At 38.5% G+C, this 19,966-nt stretch overlaps 1 protein-coding gene and 1 long non-coding RNA gene across 2 annotated transcripts in view; both read left to right on the top strand.

The window, feature by feature from the left end:
- The window catches only part of Snhg14 (small nucleolar RNA host gene 14), a 1,177,441-nt gene that overhangs the window by 22,773 nt on the left and 1,134,702 nt on the right, over window positions 1–19,966 (top strand). The window contains exon 2 of the long non-coding RNA NR_146211.1: window positions 16,239–16,375. This is a non-coding gene — a long non-coding RNA (small nucleolar RNA host gene 14). The remainder of the gene's footprint in view (window positions 1–16,238; window positions 16,376–19,966) is intronic.
- Snrpn (small nuclear ribonucleoprotein N) overlaps window positions 1–19,966 on the top strand; it is a 467,683-nt gene that overhangs the window by 22,773 nt on the left and 424,944 nt on the right. The window contains exon 2 of the mRNA NM_001349690.1: window positions 16,239–16,375. The gene's annotated coding sequence lies outside the window, so the exon portion shown is untranslated. The remainder of the gene's footprint in view (window positions 1–16,238; window positions 16,376–19,966) is intronic.

The following is a 19,966-nucleotide window of genomic DNA, read 5'->3' as shown; positions in this document are numbered from 1 at the left end:
GGACCACCCACTGCCAGACCCTACTTGCCTTTGGGGTTGGAGGTGAGGTGAAAGAGAATCAAGGCACATATTCCAGAAGCAGTTAAGAAACAACTCAGCAAGCTCATTCTAACCTTACTGCAAGCTCTATCAATACCTTCGACCCATTTCCCATTGGTCCCAAGAAAGCGTCCCTCCTAAACAGCAGTTCCTGATTGGCTGTCAATGGCTGTTGCAGCAAACCTTGTTCTCTCAGGCAGTTTTAAGTTAGATCCTCCTGCAGGAGATGCCTTTGTGGTTGTGTGACCACCATAATCTATGCAGATGTGGTTGCACTGTCCCATATACATTTCCATTCTTTTGTTTTTACTTTTTGACAGTATAGTGGAAGCTGGGGTAATATTGCCTTAACATTGTTAACTCCACTTCAGAGGATTCCAAGCATAATGGATTGTGTCTGTCTTAGTTTGTGTGTCTTCCAGAATCTTATGCATTATTGACCACCAGCCTCAAAGAGATATCACTCTGGAGGCAAGGGGGAGATGAGAAACGGCCTACATACTAGTCTCATGGATGTCTGCCATCCAAGCTTTAGTCATTTCATTAGGAGGTTGCAATCTGAATTTTTGAGAGCTTTCTGCACATTGAGGGTCACGTTATTTGTGGTGCACTGCCTGGAGATATTTTGGGTGAGACACTTAAACAAAATTATTTTTGGTGTGACAACTCCCCCCTCATAGTGCAAGTAACTATCAACGAGGGGTCAAAAAGCCTCTTAATATTGTCCCACACTGCTCCCAACATTCCTACATCTAGAGAGAGCACAGATACCCTGGTTATATTGTGGTTATCTATGTTCTACATTAATAGCACAGATAGTTAAGGTATTTGTCTGACAAGGTACCTTCAAGATATTGAGGCAAATGTTGTCAGGCCTCAGTGGTGTTATATACCTGATTAAGGGATAAGGCAGATTGGTGAAATCTGGGGAATAAAGTCCTATCCCAACCAAGGGCCAATGATTCTACTAGTATGTCAATCAGTTGTTGGAAAATGTAGATGTCTTGTTAAAGATGTTCATTTAGTACCTCCTGTCCCTGTAGTACCTCAGCTAACTTAGAGAAAAAAACATTAACAGTCTCAGCTGTGGTGGCTGTCTGGGTCAAGGCAAGAATAGCTGTTATTACCCTGGCAATGCCTTCAGTTAAAGCCACAGTGGTGGCAGCTGTAAAACTAAAATCCCCCTTTTTCCTGGTATAGGGGTTGTGAGTCTGGGCCATCTGGGCCAGTGAGTGTCAGCTTGAAAGTTGGTGATATTTACCAAAGGCATCCAAATGCTATTCCCCATCAGAATAGCCATTGTTGAATACTGTTCAGGAGATTATCAGGAGACATTTTTCATTAAAACAGTTAAGGCTATCTCTGACAATGGAGGTATTGGTGGCTAGAAAGAAGAAGGGACATCAGACACAGACTGGAGTGGCTTTCCAACCAACCTGGATGCCAATGGTCACATTCATGCAGTCACCCCAGTGCACAATTTCTCCAACAGGTTCATATGGAAATACACCACACTAAAGAGGCAGTCACCATTTAGAAGAGTAAGGGGGCATAAGTCAAGACAATTAGAGGGGCCACATAAATCCCTATTGATCATAATGTGGTCATAACAGCATCTAATGTGATCTCTATTAACACAGAAAGTAATATTGGAAGCATCATGTGAGTTAAACTTTGACATGCCAAGTGTAAGGTTAGAAGACAATATTGGGTATTCCCTAGCTAATTTTATGCCTAGTGCAGTCTGGCAGTGCTCTCAAGGGATAGAAAGTTCGAAAAAAGTGGTCATTTGAGGGGTCCTAGAACAGTGAGGCAGAGGTGGATGTGATATTTTTCAGGATTTTTAATCAGTAAGGGAATGTGAAGTTCCATGCCTGACATGGGTTATATTACTGTGAACGTCCCACATGACCATATTGTGTAGTTGAATACAAGGACCAATGGATGAGACATTGGTGGTAAAGCAGAGAATTTCCTCAGAGTGCCAGGTGCCTTCTAATCACTGTGTAGTAGTGACAAGTCCAAGAAAGGCAAAGTTGTTGAAAGAGAATAAACAGGGTAAGTTAGGGAGTTAACAGCCATAGGCAAATAATGGGGTCTAGGGGGAACATGGCCACCAATGCCCAGAGCTGATCAGTCTTCCCAGGCTAAAGAAAAAATAATAATAACAGCATTATGATATATCTCCGAATTCGTTCTTCTTCTGGCTTCTTAAATGCCCCCTGGTCTGTGGCTAGACAAACATATCTTGAGGGTACCATAGTGTCACCCTTGCATTCTGGGGGGAACAGAAACATAACTTTGCCCCCTTGACATTAAAAGAGTGGGCCGTTGTCTTTGAAAGGCTATTGAGTCCCTTCATCTAACCAATGGGTGGGAAGTGCTCCATTGCAAAAACACCCAATGTTTGTAAGCAGGGCCCATTCCTTTCTCTTCAAAATGCAGAAAGTTCACATTGAACATGACCTCCACTAATGATAGATGTGGATATTTTTAGGGTAATGTGGAGGTGACTCGAGCAAGTGCTTCCTTCAAGGATTCACTCTTTCTAAGATTGCTTGGCCTTGATGATTATAGGCTATCCCAAAGAAGTGAATGATCCTCCATAAGAATAAGAAGGTGATAAATAGCTGATATGAGTAAGCAGCCCCATTGTCAGTCTTGAGTGCGCAAGGCACTCCCATTACAAATATTACCAATTTTATGGCCTTATTAGCATGAGAAGTCTTTTCACCTGCCATGGCCACTGTGTATATGAAAGCAGAGTAAGTATCTATCATCACATGTATTTACCTAAAATTACCAAAGGCTGGATAATGGGTGATATCCATTTGCCAGATTGCATTGGTGAGTAGACCTGTATGGTTAACTCTTGATCTGCCAGGGGCCCACAATGGTGCAAGAGGTAGACACATTCCAGAGGAACTTGCAAGATATTTATAGTGTTATATAAGCAATTCTGAAAAGAGCTTATGTAAATTGTGAGAGGAAAGTTTAAATTGATGGTTTAAATTAATATTAGGGCTTGTTCTAGCAATTCTATGTATACAGCCCATTCTGCCATAACACAGGTAAGACCCCTCATGGGAATACAGAATCATGGCCTGAAGGGGGTTCCTTGGATCATGCCTTTCTAGTGTTGATAAAGAAAGAAGCATCATAACTTTCTATAGAAGGTTGCTAGCTTCAGATGTTAGTTTAACCCTGATAGAGGGGCTAATAGGCCCCTCCAAGAAAGTAAAGACATGCCTCATATCCTTGTCCAAAATAGATAGGAAAGGTTTTAGCCAGTTAATAGTTCCACATAATTGTTATAGTTCTAAAAGGGAGTAGGATTTTTTACCATGGTGGATAAAGCCAGGGGCTTAATCTTGTCAGAATTAGAAAAGCTCAGGAAGGCATATGGAAGCACTCTCTGAATCTTTTCAGGAGCAATCTTCAAGTTGAATTTTTCCAAGTTAAGCAACAATTGAGAGAATATCTCTACTGACTAGTTTTGTGTAAACTTGACACAGCTGGAGTTATCACAGAGAAATCAGCTTCAGTTGAGGAAATGCCTCCATGAGATACAACTGTAAGGTATTTTCTCAGTTAGTAATCAAGGGGGAAAGGCCCCTTGTGAGTGGGACCATCTCTGGACTGAGTTCTATATGAGTTCTATAAGTCTTGAGTTCTATAAGAGAGCAGGCTGAGCAAGCCAGGGGAAGCAAGCCAGTAAAGAACATCCCTCCATGGCCTCAGTATCAGCCCCTGATTCCTGAGCTGTTTGAGTTTCAGTCCTGGCTTCGTTGGTGATAAACAGCAGTATGGAATTGTAAGCTGAATAAACCCTTTCCTCCCCAACTTGCTTCTTGGTCATGTTGTTTGTGCAGGAACACAAACCCTGACTAAGACAATACTTTTTCAAGATCTGGTAGGCTAAGGTATGCAAGCATAATATCATCCATGAAATGGACTGCAAAGACATCTCTGGGGACTCCTGTATGGCTTTAGTCTGACAAATTGCTGGACTATTTTCACACCTGTGGCAGAACTGCTCACTGACATATTTTATCTGGTTAGTTCATATTAGGCTCTCAGCTATTCTGAAGAAAAATGGCATGTATTCTGGGAAACTAGAGGGATTTGGATAATAGCAATCCTTAATATCTAAGTTCATGGTACTTGGGTGGAATAGCACAAGGGAGAGGCAGGCCCACTTGAGTGTTCATCACTTTTTCCATATGTTCTTTAACAACTCTCAGATCCTGGAGAAGCCTATATTTCCCTCATTTCTTCTGAATGACAAAAAATATTTATTATTATTATTATACAAAGTATTATGTATGCTTCTCAAGGATTCCAAATGACTCAAAGATAATTGTTCCAAGACTAGTTCCTTGGAAACAAAAAGCCTAGGTTCCAAAATGGGCCACTGATCCACCCAGATGTCAGCTTCACACTGCCAGGCCAAAAGTATAATGTCAGGTACCTTGATGTCAATTGGTGTTGGGTGGACAGTCATCATTATATTTGGGTTGAAATCACTGACTTTGTGACCTGTGCAGTCCAGTTGGTCATGTTGCATAACATCGTCAAAAAAAAAAAAACCCTAGTAAGTATGGCATCCCTGTGTTCTAGAATATCTTTTTCCCAAAGTTTGTGGGGAACATCAGCCACAACAGGTGTCAAAGATTCCTGATTTCTGTTCAAGTACTGCCTACAGACAGGTCAGGTAGTCATTTTGGTGGCTTGCTAGCTTACAAATTCTGTATTGAAGGGACCAGGCCAGAATCTCCAATGGGGGAACCTTATTGCTTAATTTTTACATTTATAGTGACATCTGCCCATGTGTCAAGTATCCCTTTAACGGGTATACCATCTAAATGTACAGTAATCATCAGGGTGTATAGAAATAGCAAGTTCCAAAGGACTACTGGCCAAGCAGGGCTCACTCTTACTGGCATGGCTGAGGGGTGAACTTTTTGAAGTTTAAATTGTCTTCCTGCTTTTGGGAGAGCTTAGCCAGTGTAAATTTAAGCTTTGACAAGGGTCAGTTTGCTCTCATGTTCAATACCATACTAAGCATAGGAAGGACAGTATTTTGTGATTGTGTTACCTCACTCAGGATGATATCCTCTAGTTCCACGCATTTGCCTAAGAATCTCATAAATTTATTTTTTTCAATAGCTGAGTAGTACTCCATTGTGTAAATGTGCCACATTTTCTGTATCCTTTCCTCTGTTGAGGAAACATCTGGGTTTTTTCCAGCTTCTGGCTATTATAAATAAGGCTGATATGAACATAGTGGAGTATGTGCCCTTATTAAATGTTGGAACATCTTCTGGGTATATGCCCAGGAGAGGTTTTGCTGGTCATCATTGGGAAGAGAGGATCTTGGTCTTACAACTATTATATGCGCCAGTTCTGGTAATACCAGGTCCAGGAGGCAGGAATGGGTGGGTTGGGAAGCGGTGGGAGGAGGGTATAGGGCACTTTTGGGATAGCATCTGAAATGTAAATGAAAAAATATCTAATAATAATAAAAAGATCATCTTTTTTAAAAAGATGGTATTAATAAGTTCTAAGCCAAAAAACAACAAGAGAAATATTTTTTATCAAGTTTAATTGATTAATGCTTTGAAGGTCACAATATTATCTGGAGAAACCAATCTGATCACAAAATTGTTATTCTTTTTTTTTCATTTATTATTAGGTATTTAGCTCATTTACATTTCCAATGCTATACCAAAAGTCCCCCATACCCACCCACCCCCAATCCCCTACCCACCCACTCCCCCTTTTTGGCCCTGGCGTTCCCCTGTACTGGGGCATATAAAGTTTGCGTGTCCAATGGGCCTCTCTTTCCAGTGATGGCCGACTAGGCCATCTTTTGATAGATATGTAGCTAGAGTCAAGAGCTCCGGGGTACTGGTTAGTTCATAATGTTGTTCCACCTATAGGGTTGCAGATCCCTTTAGCTCCTTGGCTACTTTCTCTAGCTCCTCCATTGGGAGCCCTGTGATCCATCCATTAGCTGACTGTGAGCATCCACTTCTGTGTTTGCTAGGCCCCGGCATAGTCTCACAAGAGACAGCTACATCTGGGTCCTTTCGATAAAATCTTGCTAGTGTATGCAATGGTGTCAGCGTTTGGATGCTGATTATGGGGTGGATCCCTGGATATGGAAGTCTCTACATGGACCATCCTTTCATCTCAGCTCCAAACTTTGTCTCTGTAACTCCTTCCATGGGTGTTTTGTTCCCACTTCTAAGGAGGGGCATAATGTCCACACTTCAGTCTTCATTTTTCTTGAGTTTCGTGTGTTTAGGAAATTGTATCTTATATCTTGGGTATCCTAGGTTTGGGGCTAATATCCACTTATCAGTGAGTACATATTGTGTGAGTTCCTTTGTGAATGTGTTACTGCACTCAGGATGATGCCCTCCAGGTCCATCCATTTGCCTAGGAATTTCATAAATTCATTCTTTTTAATAGCTGAGTAGTACTCCATTGTGTAGATGTACCACATTTTCTGTATCCATTCCTCTGTTGAGGGGCATCTGGGTTCTTTCTAGCTTCTGGCTATTATAAATAAGGATGCTATGAACATAGTGGAGCATGTGTCCTTCTTACCAGTTGGGGCATCTTCTGGATATATGCCCAGGAGAGGTATTGCTGGATCCTCCGGTAGTACTATGTCCAATTTCCTGAGGAACCGCCAGACTGATTTCCAGAGTGGTTGTACCAGCCTGCAATCCCACCAATGGAGGAGTGTTCCTCTTTGTCCACATCCACGCCAGCATCTGCTGTCACCTGAATTTTTGATCTTAGCCATTCTGACTGGTGTGAGGTGGAATCTCAGGGTTGTTTTGATTTGCATTTCCCTGATGATTAAGGATGTTGAACATTTTTTCAGGTGCTTCTCTGCCATTCGGTATTCCTCAGGTGAGAATTCTTTGTTCAGTTCTGAGCCCCATTTTTTAATGGTGTTATTTGATTTTCTGAAGTCCACCTTCTTGAGTTCTTTATATATGTTGGATATTAGTCCCCTATCTGATTTAGGATAGGTAACGATCCTTTCCCAATCTGTTGGTGGTCTTTTTGTCTTATTGACGGTGTCTTTTGCCTTGCAGAAACTTTGGAGTTTCATTAGGTCCCATTTGTCAATTCTCGATCTTACAGCACAAGCCATTGTTGTTCTGTTCAGGAATTTTTCCCCTGTGCCCATATCTTCAAGGCTTTTTCCCACTTTCTCCTCTATAAGTTTCAGTGTCTCTGGTTTTATGTGAAGTTCCTTGATCCACTTAGATTTGACCTTAGTACAAGGAGATAAGTATGGATTGATTCTCATTCTTCTACATGATAACAACCAGTTGTGCCAGCACCAATTGTTGAAAATGGTGTCTTTCTTCCACTGGATGGTTTTAGCTCCCTTGTGAAGATCAAGTGACCATAGGTGTGTGGGTCCATTTCTGGGTCTTCAATTCTATTCCATTGGTCTACTGGTCTGTCTCTATACCAGTACCATGCAGTTTTTATCACAATTGCTCTGTAGTACAGCTTTAGGTCAGGCATGGTGATTCCACCAGAGGTTCTTTTATCCTTGAGAAGACTTTTTGCTATCCTAGGTTTTTTGTTATTCCAGATGAATTTGCAAATTGCTCCTTCTAATTCGTTGAAGAATTGAGTTGGAATTTTGATGGGGATTGCATTGAATCTGTAGATTACTTTTGGCAAGATAAACATTTTTACAAAGTTGATCCTTCCAATCCATGAGCATGGGAGATCTTTCCATCTTCTGAGATCTTCTTTAATTTCTTTCTTCAGAGATTTGAAGTTTTTATCATATAGATCTTTCACTTCCTTAGGTAGAGTCACGCCAAGATATTTTATATTATTTGTGACTACTGAGAAGGATGTTGTTTCCCTAATTTCTTTCTCAGCCTGTTTATTCTTTGTATAGAGAAAGGCCATTGACTTGTTTGAGTTTATTTTATATCCAGCTACTTCACCGAAGCTGTTTATCAGGTTTAGGAGTTCTCTGGTGGAATTTTTAGGGCCACTTATATATACTATCATATCATCTGCAAAAAGTGATATTTTGACTTCTTCCTTTCTAATTTGTATCCCCTTGATCTCCTTTTGTTGTCGAATTGCTCTGGCTAATACTTCAAGTACTATGTTGAAAAGGTAGGGAGAAAGTGGGCAGCCTTGTCTAGTCCCTGATTTTAGTGGGATTGCTTCCAGCTTCTCTCCATTTACTTTGATGTTGGCTACTGGTTTGCTGTAGATTGCTTTTATCATGTTTAGGTATGGGCCTTGAATTCCTGATCTTTCCAACACTTTTATCATGAATGGGTGTTGGATCTTGTCAAATGTTTTTTCTGCATCTAACGAGATGATCTTGTAGTTTTTGTCTTTGAGTTTGTTTATATAATGCATTACATTGATGGATTTTCGTATATTAAACCATCCCTGCATCCCTGGAATAAAACCTACTTGGTCAGGATGGATGATTGCTTTAATGTGTTCTTGGATTCGGTTAGCGAGAATTTTATTGAGGATTTTTGCATCGATATTCATAAGAGAAATTGGTCTGAAGTTCTCTATCTTTGTGGGGTCTTTTTGTGGTTTAGGTATCAGAGTAATAGTGGCTTCATAAAATGAGTTGGGTAGAGTAACTTCTACTTCTATTTTGTGAAATAGTTTGTGCAGAACTGGAATTAGATCTTCTTTGAAGGTCTGATAGAACTCTGCACTAAACCCGTCTGGTCCTGGGCTTTTTTTGGCTGGGAGACTATTGATAACTGCTTCTATTTCTTTAGGTGACATGGGACTGTTTACATGGTCAACTTGATCCTGATTCAACTTTGGTACCTGGTATCTGTCCAGAAATTTGTCCATTTCGTCCAGGTTTTCCAGTTTTGTTGAGTATAGCCTTTTGTAGAAGGATCTGATGGTGTTTTGGATTTCTTCAGGATCTGTTGTTATGTCTCCCTTTTCATTTCTGATTTTGTTAATTAGGATTTTGTCCCTGTGCCCTTTAGTGAGTCTAGCTAAGGGTTTATCTATATTGTTGATTTTTTCAAAGAACCAACTCCTCGTTTGGTTAATTCTTTGAATAGTTCTTCTTGTTTCCACTTGGTTGATTTCAACCCTGAGTTTGATTATTTCCTGCCATCTACTCCTCTTGGATGAATTTGCTTCCTTTTTTTCTAGAGCTTTTAGATGTGTTGTCAAGCTGCTAGTATGTGCTCTCTCCCATTTCTTCTTGGAGGCACTCAGAGCTATGAGTTTCCCTCTTAGAAATGATTTCATTGTGTCCCAAAGGTTTGGGTACGTTGTGGCTTCATTTTCATTAAACTCTAAAAAGTCTTTAATTTCTTTCTTTATTCCTTCCTTGACCAAGGTATCATTGAGAAGAGTGTTGTTCAGTTTTCATGTGAATGTTGGCTTTCCATTATTTATGTTGTTATTGAAGATCAGTCTTAGGCCATGGTGGTCTGATAGGATACATGGGACAATTTCAATAGTTTTGTATCTGTTGAGGCCTGTTTTGTGACCAATTATATGGTCAATTTTGGAGAAGGTCCCGTGAGGTGCTGAGAAGAAGGTATATCCTTTTGTTTTAGGATAAAATGTTCTGTAGATATCTGTCAGGTCCATTTGTTTCATAACTTCTGTTAGTTTCACTGTGTCCCTGTTTAGTTTCTGTTTCCAGATCTGTCCATTGATGAAAGTGGTGTGTTGAAGTCTCCCACTATTATTGTGTGAGGTGCAAAGTGTGCTTTGAGCTTTACTAAAGTTTCTTTAATGAATGTGGCTGCCCTTGCACTTGGAGCGTAGATATTCAGAATTGAAAGTTCCTCTTGGAGGATTTTACCTTTGATGAGTATGAAGTGTCCCTCCTTGTCTTTTTTAATAACTTTGGGTTGGAAGTCGATTTTATCCGATATTAAAATGGCTACTCCAGCTTGTTTCTTCAGACCATTTGCTTGGAAAATTGTTTTCCAGCCTTTCACTCTGAGGTATTGTCTGTCTTTTTCCCTGAGATGGCTTTCCTGTAAGCAGCAGAATGTTGGGTCCTGTTTGTGTAGCCAGTCTGTTAGTCTATGTCTTTTTATTGGGGAGTTGAGACCATTGATATTAAGAGATATTAAGGAAAAGTAGTTGTTGCTTCCTGTTGTTTTTGTTGTTAAAGTTGGCATTCTGTTCTTGTGGCTGTCTTCTTTTAGTTTTGTTGAGGGATTATCTTCTTGTATTTTCTAGGGCGTGGTTCCCGTCCTTGTATTGGTTTTTTTCTGTTATTATCCTTTGAAGGGCTGGATTCGTGGAGAGATAATGGGTGAATTTAGTTTTGTCGTGGAATACTTTGGTTTCTCCATCTATGGTAATTGAGAGTTTGGCTGGGTATAGTAGCCTGGGCTGGAATTTGTGTTCTCTTAGTGTCTGTATAACATCTGCCCAGGCTCTTCTGGCTTTCATAGTCTCTGGTGAAAAATCTGGTGTAATTCTGATAGGCTTGCCTTTATATGTTACTTGACCTTTTTCCCTTACTGCTTTTAGTATTCTATCTTTATTTAGTGTATTTGTTGTTCTGATTATTATGTGTCGGGAGGAATTTCTTTTCTGGTCCAGTCTATTTGGAGTTCTGTAGGCTTCTTGTATGTTCATGGGCATCTCTTTCTTTAGATTTGGGAAGTTTTCTTCAATAATCTTGTTGAAGATGTTTGCTGGTCCTTTGAGTTGAAAATCTTCATTCTCATCCACTCCTATTATCCGTAGGTTCGGTCTTCTCATTGTGTCCTGGATTTCCTGGATGTTTTGAGTTAGGATCTTTTTGCATTTTCCATTTTCTTTGATTGTTGTGCCGATGTTCTCTATGGAATCTTCTGCACCTGAGATTCTCTCTTCCATTTCTTGTATTCTGTTGCTGATGCTTGCATCTATGGTTCCAGATTTCTTTCCTAGTGTTTCTATCTCCACTGTTGCCTCACTTTGGGTTTTCTTTATTGTGTCTACTTCACTTTTTAGGTCTTGGATGGTTTTATTCAATTCCATCACCTGTTTGGTTGTGTTTTCCTGCAATTCTTTAAGGGATTTTTGTGTTTCCTCTTTAATGTCTTCTACCTGTTTGGTTATGTTTTCCTGTAATTCTTTAAGGGATTTTTGTGTTTCCTCTTTAATGTCTTCTACTTGTTTAGCAGTGTTCTCCTGTATTTCTTTAAGTGAGTTATTTAAGTCCTTCTTGATGTCCTCTACCATCATCATGAGATATGCTTTTAAATCCAGGTCTAGCTTTTCAGGTGTGTTGGGGTGCCCTGGACTGGGCGAAGTGGGAGTGCTGGGTTCTGATGATGGTGAGTAGTCCTGGTTTCTGTTAGTAAGATTCTTACGTTTACCTTTCGCCATCTGGTAATCTCTGGAGTTAGTTGTTATAGTTGTCTCTGTTTAGAGATTGTTCCTCTGGTGATTTTGTTACACTATATCAGCAGACCAGGGAGACTAGCTCTCTTCCCTGAGTTTCAGTGGTCAGAGCAGTCTCTGCAGGCAAGCTCTCCTCTTTCAGGGAGGTGCACAGTTATCTGGTGTTTGGACCTCCTCCTGGCCAAAGATGAAGGCCCAAAACAGGATTTTTCCCAGAAGCTGTGTTGCTTTGGCCTGCAGACTGCCCGCTGCGGAGTCCCAGAATCAAGGTGGCCCCCGCGGAACGTGAGGCATAAGCCTTACAGGCTGTGCGGACACCTGTGCTCTGACCAGGAAGGTGGCAGGTTGTCTGGAGCCGAAAATGGCGCCGCCTCAGAGGCTCTGTGGCTCTAGCCCGTTCCAGAAGCTGCTGGCCTCTGTGTTCCACACTCTCACCCGCAGACCGCCGGCCGCGGGGTCTCCGAACCAAGGTGACCCCCGAGGAACGTGAGGCAGAAGCCTCCAGGGCTGTGCGGACACCTGTGCTCTCACCAGGAAGGTGGCCGGTTGTCTGGAGGCGGAAATGGCGCCGCCTCAGAGGCTCTAAAATTGTTATTCTTTAGGAATGGACGGTGGCCAATAAATGTATTTCTGTTAAGTCAAAAACCAATGGAGTAGGCACAATCAATTCTAAATGACAAGGACTACTTTTCAGAGGTGGAAGTTGGTCACTTTGCTGAATAAGGCAAATGGTAACTCCAGGTTAGAATATGATTTTTTCAATGCAATGGTCTATTATATTGACAGGATGTAGAACAGTGTGATCATCCACAGGATGAAAAAGATACGCATGACAACCTTCTCTCCTCACATATTCAGCTGCATAGATACAAATACAGGTTCACCAGAGTAGAATGCAAGTTGATCAATATTTTCTGAGTCTATGCACTTATTTCATCTTTCCTCCTGCTTTGTCAATTTGAGTATATCTTCATCATCACGCAGACTACATACTTTATTCATCCCAGCAAAATTAATATCAAACAAATCTTTCCATGTTCTTGAGCACTAAAGCTGCTATTGTGAGAAAGCACTTGTCCATCTTTCTCTTTGACCTGGTGGATCAGGCTGAGACTCAGAAATGTTGGGCATTTTCCCCACACACTACCAACACCCAAGCATGAAGCAGAGGAATTGTTTCTCATCCATCTCAATTTTACCCTAGCACAAATGCTTTACTTTTTTTTCTGATGGGTTTATTATATGGACCTTGATATAACCATTCTCATGTATACACATGCATATCATATCACCTCTCTGTTCACACAAACACACTCAGTGATTATTTTACTCCCCACAACTATTCTTTCTGCTTTGACATTGACTGCTCCTGAATTTTTATTTGAACTGTTTAATCCTATGCTTTCCCCTTGAACATGGGGATTATCTGTGTCAATAAAGGGTAGCAAGAAAGAGGAGATGTAACTGCCCTTTTTCCATTTTTGAAAATCCATTCCATGAAAAAAATCTGCGTGATAAATTGGCCTCATTCTGTAACCTTAAGCTTATAAATGCTTACATCAATATGGTGTGTTGACAATACCTTTGCTATTTCTAGGATCATAGACATTTATCACTATGAGCATCCACTGCTGCCATCTGACTTATACCTGTGCAAAATCTGTGTATTATGACAGTCTCTGTGAATTCAAATGTGGATCAGTTTTTGTTGTATTTTGAAGTATTTGCTTCCCAGGTGTTTTCTATTCTCATTGGATATTATTTCTTTTCTATCTCCTTTTCTACAAAATTCCCTGATGACTCAAGGCAGGTATTAAATGGAGGTATTGTATTAAGGATTGAGTGGTCCAAGTTTTCTAACTCTCTGTACACTGTCCAGATGTGAGTCCATGTATTCATCCTCATCTACAACAGGAGTTAGCTTCTCTGAAAATAGCCAAGCAACTCTTTCATCAATGTATATAGAAGAATGTCACTAGGAGTCATTTTATAGTTGTTTCCTTGGTATAGTAATAACATTTGATTTTTCCATAGATTTATTATATCTAAAATCCATATATCCACAGTTAACAATATTGGAAATTATTGATGACATGAGAGAAAACTTATTCACAGAGTTGGATATGAGTAAAAATTCTCATTAGTAGCATATACACTAGCATTCAGTGCTTCACCTGGAGTGAAAAAAATATTACCAGTCTTTTAGTATTGCTGTGAAGACTTACATCCTAAAAGATCTTGTAAATCTCAAGCCACATTCAGCATACATCTTGTTTTATGAGTGTATTTTTCAGTTAATTATTTAACATTGAGAAACATTCTAAAGCCTAAACGTATCCTCCCATTTCTGTAAAAAGAACTACTGTATAAATGTACAGATCTCACAATTAAATGGTGTTACTGATAAAGTGTTTTTCTTTTTGTGATCTTGAGGTATGAACTCCCTCTTCTGCCCAAGAACTTAGGACGTGCTCCTCGCCTATTTAATAAGAAGATTACAGAGACACACAGAAGAATAACTAGACAGTAATAATTTAGAAAAAGGTGCTTGCTTCCTTTCTTGGTTGCTTGCTTACTTTCAGCTTTCCTTATTAATTTCTTTTGTGTTTGTTATATTCACTTTTTATTGTTTCATTTCATTGCATATTCATTGGCTATATTTTTAAATCTAGATATTTTGTGAATATCTTTTCTTTCAGGAGAAATGCAATATTTCTTAAACTAGATGTTATTAATCTTTCTTGCCACAGAGGAAAACTATATATTTCATTTTCCTAATGTATTGTCCTGAGGACAATATCTAGTAAGTGTTCAAAGATCTGAAATCAGCTTGTGTCCCTTTAATTCTAACCTTAAAAAAGTACCAAGAATGTCAGGTATTTTCTTCCATAGATATTAATGAAATCCCTCTTACGTACATAACATAATTTGCTGTGTGTTTCCCCCATGGCTGCATGTTTTTAATAAAAATGATAGTTTCATATAATTATATAGGTATCTGTAAAGTAACTTTCACCACATTCTACATCATTACTACTCTTTTTTCTACTTAAACCATATATTCTAAATCCTCTTACTACTTTATTTTCTTTTTGAATGAATTTTTGACAATTTTTTAAAAATTATTCTACAATAATACTAAATTTACCTAATTTCTATACTTCAATTCTGTATATTCTGCACTCCTCTTTAAAAGTCATTAACTCCTCTTTAAAAATTATTGTTACATGTGAACACACATAAAACATGTATACATTTGATTATGGACACAAATATACAGTGGGTGGAACCTAGGATATAGAACTAATAAACTAGGCATGTGAATGTTCCAGACTGCAGCAGTTTATACTCTGAGGGTTAACAAGTGTTACAGGAGTAAGTGCTCATGAATTCAAGCTGTATACAACACAAGGATAAGCTACATGTGGCAAAAACATGTTTTAAAAAGGCATGTGGGTAGTTTAAACGTTTAATTAAATACTGACAGCAAGGAAAAAAAAAGAGAAATCTCAGTAAATACACTACTCTGCACTACACCTATGACGAGCATGAAAACATATTCTACAGTTCTGTCTTCTGAAGAAATGTAATTCGCAAAACTCATGATTTGTTTTTTATTGTAATATTCTGTTCTATTTTTCTTTATCCTGGCCTATTCTCATGAGCATTAAGAATTCTGCTAAATCTCTCCATTTCTTGATCCTCTTCCCCACCTTTTTAAACATTGAAAAAATGATTAATTTTTAGGAAATATGCATAAATACACCATGAAATTAGATTCTTATCATTTACTCACTGTGATGCCGTACAAAATATTGTGTAAAAGCTACGTTTAATCCGTATTTCATAAAGGAAACTATTCCAGGCAGTCAAGTGACTAAGTAAGGTAAGACAGTGACAAGGACATAGCTAGTTTGTTCTACCATTTAACTCAAGCACAACCTGGGAATCAGCACAAGTTCAGGGAGAGCCTTAAAATATGATAAAAACTTTGATTTTTTTCTTGATTTCTTTCTTTTTTATTTATTCTCTTTGCACTCCCATTACTGCTTCTCTTCCATAATCACTCCTCCAGGCCCCCTCCCTTTCTCTTTTAAGAGGGTGGAGTCCTTCACTTGGTATCCACCCACCTCAGCACATCAAGTCTGTGCCAGTCTAGAGGCACATCTACTCTGCCTTAGGCCAGACAAGATAACCCAGATAGTAGAACATATCCCCCACAGGAAACAGCTTTTGGGATAGCCACAAGTCCAGTTGTTCAGGACCCACATGACAACCTATTTGCACATCTGCTACATATTATCAGAGGGGAGGGGAAATGCTAGGTCCAGCCCATGTATGTTCTTTGGTTGTTGGTTCAGTCTCTGAGAGCTACAGTGTTCATGTTAGATGATGCCACTATCTGGTTAATTAAAACTTTCCATTAACATTTACTTGTTTTTAAGTAGACTTCTCTTGTAGATACCTCAAAACACCTCCAAATCCTGTAATACTATATTGCACTAGCCTTATGCTTGACAGTTTTTTTATTTTTATATGATTTAACAAGGGCTTATACTTAGGTCTTCATGTGAAAAATGGCCAATATATGAACTGAGCCATACCTATAGCTCATTTGACTTTTTTTTACATTTTAATAATATATGTATAAAGTCATAATTTTCTGTCCTTATCAGCTGTTTGACTAGTTTCATTATCAAACCATCATGTAAAATTGTGGGGAAAATAATTTAAAATGCATGTTTATCATAGTTTGCATTAATTATTCAAATATTTCACTTATTAACCAGGGAATTAATCCTGAATGCTCATGAGTAGCACCTAAAGAGCAACCACATGAACTTGGAAGGGGACACTTTCTGCTGATTCCTGAGTTCTGATTTCACCCTCAGACCTGATCTACATCTGCTTGTTTGACTAGAAGACTGTAAGTAAAGGCATAACACAGATAGCATGATGTATTCATTGGTTTGATGTTGACAACAATCCATAAAAATAATAACACTAGAAAAAATATAAAAATAAATGGATAATTATTTTATTAGTATTTTGAGGAGAGTACTCACTGCAATTTGCACAACCACATGCACTATATTATTCAGGGTTCTCTATAGGAAACTTGACCTTTCATATTGCAGCCTGAGAAATTTTTTACATTGTGTCAATAGCAAAGGAACATATAATTACTCCTATATAGTTCAAGTTTTCTCTTCCTTTCATTTTATCATGTTTTGTATTATTCAAAGTTTATACCAAAGGTGTGTATATATATATATATATATATATATATATATATATATATATATATATATAGTGTTCATGTTAGATGATGCCACTAGCTGGTTAATAAAAAACTTTCCATTGGCTTTTACTTGTTTTTAAGTAGATTTCTCTTGTACATACCTCAAAACACCTCCAAATCCTGTAATACTATATTGCACACACACACACACACACACACACACACACAAACACACATATATCTTGTATATCATGATAACAACCTCAACACCCCAACCTAGCATTTTTATTTTTTAATGTTGAATTAATCATGTTGTCTCACATATGCTAAGCCACCACTCTTTAATGAGTGTATATGTGCAACCACTTCCTAATCTGTCCTAGAGTCACGGTCCATATTACTTTTCCTCAAAAGTCAAGCTAACCTTTATATGTTTGTATGCTTTAAACTCCCTGTGTTTAATTATTGCTTTCTATATGTACATTGGTTTTGGGTCATTTATTTTTACATTAGCATCCTACTGCAGTTGCATACATCCCCATGTACATCTGGTTTTCCCTCCCTTGTACCTACCCACTGTAAATATTTTCACATGTAGCAGGAACTCCATGTACCCTCCTCTTCATTGCTTGAATGTTTCCTTACTTGATTTTAATCACCTCCGGTTTGGTAACTAATTTTTCTGTTTTGTTTAATAGCCATGTCAAAAAATCAATATTTTCTACATCTCTTTGACATTTTCCTGTTCATCTATTCTTCCCATGTTTATGTTCATACTTTTTCTCCCTCTCTTCTGCAAGCTGATATAAATATTCCAGAAATGTTAAAGTGAAGAAAATCTGTGTGTGTGTGTGTGTGTGTGTGTGTGTGTGTGTATGTATATGTATATATATATTATATATATATATATATATATATATATTCATCCATATGACATTATTGCATGGGGGAATCTAAGTCCTTAATTTGTTTTTAGGAAAAAATAAGACTCAGCACTGATATCTCCACAAGAATAATACAGGACATTTGAGAACTGATTGTTTTTTCAAAATATCTAATCCAAAGGTCAATTATCAGAATGCTAGACTTTAGACTATTTCATCTCTAACTACTACTAAAAAATCTTGTTAATATGGCTTTATTCAAAACTCAAACTTTATTCACTCTAAAAGAATAAACTAAACAATATTCCAGATAACAGCATCCTCTAAGATACATTTCTTCCTTTTTTTGTAAACTGTCATCCAGGATTTTATGCCTGTTTGACAATTGTGGAGAAAGTTTTGATATAGTCATCATTATCATGTCATTTCTATACCCCTTTATGAGTGAGAGGCGTGATATCACTAACTAGTAAACGTGAAACATCAGTTAATTTTATAATTCTAGTAATAGCAAGGAGAGTAGCAGGATTCTGCTCTAATAAAGCAGTAAGCTTTTACCTTGCTGTGTGGGTTGTTTTTATATATAATCCACAGATAAAGCATATGCCTATTAATTGGAGCTCAATAATCCATTCGTTTTCTGGTGTTGTTGGAAGATTTTCCAGTAATAGAAGAATTTAAAGAGGGATTACATGATAGGATAAACAGAGAAAGAGCTACTGAAGTATTGGAATTTAATTGTCAAAATATGTCAGTTTAGATTTAGTTCATTTAAAAAATGAAATTATAGGAAAACCAATTTCTGCACTAATGAAATTGTGGAAGTCTCTGAAGATTTTCAAGAAGTTCACAAGGGCATCCACGGAAAGTCAAGTAAATGAAACCAAGTCTACCTGATAAGGGCAATTATCCATTTTTCATGATACTTTTCCTCATAAACATAAACTGTCTAATAGGATATACCTTCCTAATTAAAGTTCAATATATCACCATGACTTCACTACTTCAACTTTTGAACATTTGGGAATTGTTCATATAATAGTCATATAAAGGAGTAATCTTCAGAAGATATGCCTTATCTTGTTGGGCATCTAACTGGGGAAGAAAGTGATAATGGTAGTCCCAATGACCATTAGGATTAAGTGTTTTCTTGAACTATGTGTAGACTTTGCAAGGACTCTCTTCATAAGTACAATAATCACTCCACACCTCTGGAGTTATTGAACTGTATAAACCTCCCTAGATATAAGATGAGGGGTGATGTTTAAATTACAAACATAGTGTAATGAACAGGATAGCAGCAGAGGCCATATACATCATTTCAGACATTAGTGGAATCAATTCAGATACTGATGGAGAGGATAATTGAGGAAATCAAAATGACATAAGTGGAAAGATTCTGGGAGATTGAGTAAAGTTGATGAACACAAACAGTGTTAGTGTCTCATGTGCATTCTGATATATACAACATTAATATATGTGTTAAAGACCAACTATGACACTGTAGGGAAAACTGAGGAAGACTGCAAGTGGCGATGGCAGGGGTTGGTGGTAAGAGCAGCTGAAGAATGTTGGTCCGGATACAAACAGGAGCTGCTGCCTATGGCAAGCAGTGATAAGACAGGGTGTGAGGGGAGAAGAACAAATATACACACACAAGCAAACACACAGAAGGTTGAAACAAGGGATGTGCTTCAACAATTTACTTTTTTCCCTCAACAGTTATTTAGATCGCTTAAGAAAAGGTTTTCTTTTCTTTTTTATTTTTTATTAGGTGTTTTGCTCATTTACATTTCCAATGCTATCCCAAAAGTCCCCCATAACCTCCCCCCCCCCACTCCCCTACCCGCTCACTCCCACTTTTTGGCCCTGGCATTCCCCTGTACTGGAGCATATAAAGTTTGCATGTCCAATGGGCCTCTCTTTCCAGTGATGGCCGACTAGGCCATCTTTTGATACATATGCAGCTAGAGTCAAGAGCTCCGGGGTACTGGTTAGTTCAGAATGTTGTTCCACCTATAGGGTTGCAGATCCCTTTAGCTCCTTGACTACTTTCTCTAGCTCCTCCATTGGGAGCCCTGTGATCCATCCAAAAGCTGACTGTGAGCATCCACTTCTGTGTTTGCTAGGCCCCAGCATAGTCTCACAAGAGTCAGCTATATCTGGGTCCTTTCAGCAAAACCTTGTTAGAGTATGAAGGCAAAGATGCAGTAATTAGTGGAAAATCTGTAACTTCTGGGTATATTTGAACTTTTCACTCTTTGATCTTAGTATTTCAGAAAGTAGAAATAGTACTGAGACTAGTAGAAGATGATGTGCACTCACACACACACAGAAACACACACACACACAGAGACAGAGAGAGAGAGGAGAGAGAGAGAGAGAGAGAGAG

This window comes from Mus musculus, chromosome 7, assembly GCF_000001635.26.
Source record: "Mus musculus strain C57BL/6J chromosome 7, GRCm38.p6 C57BL/6J".
Lineage (NCBI taxonomy): Eukaryota > Metazoa > Chordata > Mammalia > Rodentia > Muridae > Mus > Mus musculus.
The sequence above is the reverse complement of the archived record's forward strand: the minus strand, read 5'-3'. Positions and strand labels throughout refer to the sequence as shown.